Here is a 5,588-nt window from a genome sequence, read left to right on the forward strand (position 1 = left end):
CCACGGGCCTCATTCAAAGAGAAAAATATATAAGGATGTTTAAAAAAAGAAAGTTTCTAGGCCATTTCTGTGGTGATTTGGGGTTCTATGAAGAAATGGCTCCAACGCACAATTCCGCCACTAGGAGGAGCAAAGGAAAATAACTAGACAAGAGATCAAGAAATAAACAGCATACCTTTAGGATGCAGTTAGGTTCCCCGCCAGCCTGACCTCTTTTAAGTTTCTATAGAAATGATCAGGTGTGACACCACAATTACCAAAATGTCGTCAAAAATCTAATACCGGTTATACCTCTATAATAATATAATAATAATATAATAAAAATAACTGATTAGGCTACTATGTTGTTTAAGGCATTTTTTTTTACTGAGAAAAAACAATACAAAAACAACTGTAAAAATAACAAGTTCACCATAAGTTATTTTGCTATTATGTTTCTGGTCCCGCCCACTTGAGGTCAGACGGGTTGAATGTGTCCCCTGGACCAAAATGAGTTTGACACCCCTGAATTATAATGTGGACAACGTACGATAGCATCACCTGGACATCATGAGTAGGGCTGTAGTGAAAAATCAATTTGGCGATATATCCCGATATTTCATTTGGTGATACTTGTTTTGATTTAAAATACTGAGAAGACGATATTTAATTATTTATGAGCGAATGAAGGCTTTTATTTTAAAAAAAGACACCTCTAAGAGGAAATTCACCTCTGAGATTTGGCGAGACTGTAGGGATAGCAGTTAGCCTCAGCTTATATCCCATCAGCCCTTTGTTTACATATAGCACCTCACAAGCCCAAGCTAACATTAACATTAAAAAATAAAAAAGATCAATATTAGAGCGATGCAGCCGTACAGTTCTGATCCAGATTCCAGCTCACTTGAGGAAAACAAAGACGTCCATGGATCTATTTGTCTGCAAGTGGAGGATTTAGAATTGTATGAAGACTTTGGCCCCGCCCATCTGCTCCTGATCCATCATGATTTGAATGACAAAATACTCAGAAATGCAGTTTTAATCTTAACTTCTCTAGTATGTGTCCTCCATCACGAGAAAAATGCTACAAGAACATGTTATAAACACAGAAAAAGTGATTTTAATAGGAGTTGGTCTTTAAAGGAGCAGGAAAAGAGGAGAAAAGTGAAGCATGTGTGACCTCTCTTTCCTGATTTTTGCTTGTTCTTCTTGTTTTCTTGGACTCTTTGGTTCTGAAAGATCGGCTCTTTCATGAGTTCTGGTTCTTTTTCTCCCAGTGAGAACTCATTTATCTCCACTGTCACGTGGTTCAGGAAGGAAAACTGGAATATTTTTAAATTATTTGACCAGAACTGAAACAGATTGGACTTTTAACATTTTAGCTTTTTTGTATTTTTTGCTTTGCTGTTCCAAACCTCCACAAACTGGAATCCTGATCTCCTCTCCGGTTGGACGGCGGCCGTCAGAGGAAACCGTGAACTCTGGGAGGAGCCGGTTCCCACACCCAGAAGAAGAGGCGCAGATCGCTCTAACACAAACAGTCCTCGGCTCAGGAAGGAAAGGGCTCTCTTCGGGCCTTTATCAGATCTGCAGGATCCTCGGAGCGTCGGCGCGGGACGCCCCGCCCTCCCGGCGTCTTCTGCTTTGACAGCAGCTTTGTGGTCACACGTTTTCTCTGGACTGTCACAGAGAAGCCACGGTCTTTTCCTCTTCCTCCACTTTTATAATGTTTTTGTTTTGCTTTCTTTAGGTGCAGATTTATGAGTAATGTAATGTGCAGATGTGGTTTATTGATAATCTATCCCAAAATGAGTGTTAAACAATCAAAAAAGACATTTTTCTGCTTGAAACTTCACATTTTAGCTGCTATTCTTTCATTTTTCTTCATCACCGTTTACTCTTTTCGTTCCGGGACATCCACCCCCCATCAGGACTGGTGACAAAGAGTTGGTAATCAGGTGTGAACGGCCCTGGGGGGTCTGCGGCGCTGCAGGAGCTCCCCTCAGCTGTCTCCTGGTTGTGTAACAGCATCTCCTCGCTGACCTCATGGAACATCTCTGCAGTAACTCAGCCTGAGGATCCAGAGCAGACGGAAGATCATGTTCACCTCCCTCATCACTGACCTCTGCCCTACAAGCCAGTTCAGTCTGGAGGAGACGCCCCCCCAGCCCAGGAAAGAACTTCATTTCAGTTTAAAAGGAAGCGGGAAGATCAAAAACGGTAAAGAATCTCTCAAAAAGTTTTAGAATTCATAAACGAATTAATGCTTCATTAAAACCCAAGGTAACCATGGCAACCATTTTATTTACTTCATGTCTCAAGAGTAGTAGTACAGGTACACGTTGGGATGTGTATGTTTGTGCATGAGCAGGAAGTGCGTCATAAAAGGGGCGAGGCATGGGCGGACCCATGACATCATCACATATGTGTCAGAAAGTCAATGGACCTGATACCACATGAGCAAAGAGACGTCACGGGCATGAAGAGGAAGAGCTTTATTAAGGGGGCGGGGCATGGGCGGAGCCCATAACGTCCTCACGTATTTGTCAGAAAGTCAATGGACCTGATACCATGTGACCAAAGAGACGTCACCATGTAGGCGGAGCATGCGGGACGTGAACTGGAAGTGCTTCATCAAGTAGGCGGAGCTTATACTACGAGCCCATGCCCCACCCCCTTATGACGCACTAATGGTTAGGCGCGTGCACACACCCTGCCCACTTAATGACATACGTCCCTGGATAGTGACGTCTCTTTGGTCACGTGGTTTATACCTACTATCCGACATACACGTGATGATGTCATAGGCTCCGCCCCCTTTATGACGCACTTCTGGTTCACGTCTCATGCAGTCTCCACCTCCATGGCGATGTCTCTTTGGTCACGTGCTATAAGGTCCACCTACTTTCCAATGCATACGTGATGATGTCATGGGCTCCGCCCATTCCCCGCCCCCTTTAAGACCCAGTTCCAGTTTACGTGCATGTCATATGCACACACAAACGTGTCCTTGTATTACTACTCTCAAGCTAATGAACATTTATTTTAGGATCTCTACGTAAAAGTACATCATCCATGTTTCCTTACCATCAATGTTTAATTTTCTTCCATTACTAATAACGGATCTGCTGAGAATCTGTGATAAAACAAACGGAGAAAAAAGTTTTATATCAATAGTGACAGAGCGAGTGATGTGCATTAATGTAACTCCACATTTTAAAGGAGGGAAAACGCTCATGCAATTAAAGGCTTGTATTATCTTTTAAAAATGATAGGAAGAAAAGAAAAAGTCTGATCAACCTGGACAATTTTGCAATTTTTATAGGAGTGAAATCACAGTTTGATCCAAGGTGGTGCCCTTTATGCACTCTAATTATATATATATTTATATATATATAAATATTAGTTCATACCAGAAACTTGTATTACTTGTATTTTCTGCACACTTTTAAAAAACTGTTGCCATGGTGACATAAAAACTCAAAATCTTTGACTTCGTTTTCTCATCTCTGGGGGAAATTGTTGAACTCAATTTGAGGAGCTTTTTTTTTCAATAAAACAACAAAGACCCCCCCCCCACACACACATACACAAATCTGACCTTTCTGTTCGCTGGATCACTCTAGTGAACATTCAGTCTTCTGAGAAAAACACAAACAAACCTGCTGGACCTCATGTGAGACACTGGAGGAAGAGACTCTGACCACCCCGGACAGCTGCAGCGCCGGTCGGTCCGTCTCCGGTCCCTGAGGGTCTGCCGGACTCGCTGGCACCAGACCTCGGCGCTGAGGAAGATCTGGCTCAGAGATAGTGACGGGAGAAACTCCACCCAACAGACAGAGCCGTGACATCCTCTGAGCTGATCGTTCCTGACACCAAAACATCCCCGGGACACAAACCTCTCTGCTGTTTTCTTTGCTTCTCCAGAAAGTTTGAAATGATGCAATAAAAATAGAAATGATCATTTTTGTTTTCCTACATCCAAACGAATCGTCCGAAAGTTCATACAGCGGACATCAAGCTTGTTTCAATAGTAAAGAGGGGGGGTACTGGCAAGGGTTTGGTGATACGGTATGAATCCTGATATATCCCAACGCAGCACCAGACAGTATTTCTTAAGTTCTTAAATTTGTGATTCAAGAATTATCTGAATATTAATACATTTTTCACTAAATTAAAATAGTAAAATACATGTTATTTAATGATCAGAAAATTAAGCACTACAACTGTATCTTATAAACAAGTTGCTCTAACCCAATCAAATTCATGGTGTTTGTTTTGGTAATTTAAGTAGCATTTAAGGGGAAAACAAAAGTAAAACTGAACTACATATTTACTTTTAAATAAAAATCAAATATCATCTTAGCTGTACTTTAAGTCGATACAAGTATCACCAAATAAAGTACTGAATCAAGTTCATTGAGTTGATTTTTTCTCAGTTGTGACGGACAAAGATTCAGGCCTGGAGGCTCCGTGGAGGCGGTGAGTCCATAGCAACCACAGACTTTTTTCTTTCTCTAAGGCTGAAGAAAGCATGAGCCAATTCTGATGTCTGTCTGCAAAAGTTACAATTTCTGATTTCATAGCAACGAAAAAAAAATCTCCTCGTTTGCTGTTGGTTAGAACGTTTGTCAACCTTTAGGAAGCAAATTTGACCTTACTTTTATGTTTTTGACCAAACTTTTATTTAAACTCTTATTGTGAATAAAAATCTTTCTTACTTTTGCAAGAAAAGTTTTAACAATTTACATTCATCACATCAGCTGAGGGACATAAAAAAGGAATGAATCATGTCTTTACTCACAAAATAAAAAAAAAAAATCAGTTTTTGACTCTTGATAAGTGACACCCATTGACTATATATGAAAACTGGACAGAGTGGCCCCGCCCCCCTGTAGTTCCAAACAGGAAGTGGCTCCAAAAAGCCAGAATCCCAAAGACTTTGATAGCAAAATAAACAGCTATTACTCATTCTATTGGTCAAAATAATCATTTTTTAACTGATGAGTTTGTCATAATCCTCCTTTTTTTGGTGATATTATCTCTATGGTTCAAGTTATGAATTGATCAATCAGATGCCTCAATAAAAGTAGGCGGAGCCTGCTGGCTCCCTCACCTAACATTCAAAACGTTTGACAGATTTCGTGATGCCTGCTGTTATATAGTCGGGTGTGGCCTTCCAACAGGCTGATGGGTGAGAATGGTTGCCATAGTAACTCAAACTGACCAATCACTGCTTACTGATGCCACCTGGCTCCAACATGGCAGCTTCCATATCGGAGGAAAACGAGAGTAGAAGTGAGCCGTTTTCTACGGATGATGTCACACTCACTCATTCCAGTTCTCAGATACAATCAAAAGGAGGCGGAGCTACCGTTCAGTAATCTGGTTTAACTTCGGTGAACTTAAACTCTTCAGATGTTGTCAAAACCTAAGCTAACATAAGGTTTTTTTATCAAACGACAGGTTACAGACAACCTGCAAATTGGTGAATTTCCAAATAAAAACAAGAAGGCAGAAATCAAATGTTTTTCTAACTGATTTGAATCTTAAATTCTTTAAGGCTGTTAAGTCAAAACGTATCTCCACTACGCCAGGAAACCGTTTGC

The 5,588-nt window shown here is 40.9% G+C and overlaps 1 long non-coding RNA gene across 1 annotated transcript; it reads right to left on the reverse strand.

Annotated features, from left to right (window-relative positions):
* Positions 1–1,084: 1,084 nt before the first annotated feature.
* On the reverse strand, positions 1,085–4,116 carry LOC112146541. Its single transcript, XR_002919282.2, has 2 exons — positions 3,642–4,116; positions 1,085–2,051 (listed from the first exon to the last, which is right to left on the reverse strand). It is a non-coding gene; the product is annotated as an uncharacterized LOC112146541 (long non-coding RNA).
* Positions 4,117–5,588: the final 1,472 nt, after the last annotated feature.

The sequence above is a fragment of the Oryzias melastigma genome, linkage group LG8 (assembly GCF_002922805.2).
Source record: "Oryzias melastigma strain HK-1 linkage group LG8, ASM292280v2, whole genome shotgun sequence".
Classification (NCBI taxonomy): Eukaryota; Metazoa; Chordata; class Actinopteri; order Beloniformes; family Adrianichthyidae; genus Oryzias; species Oryzias melastigma.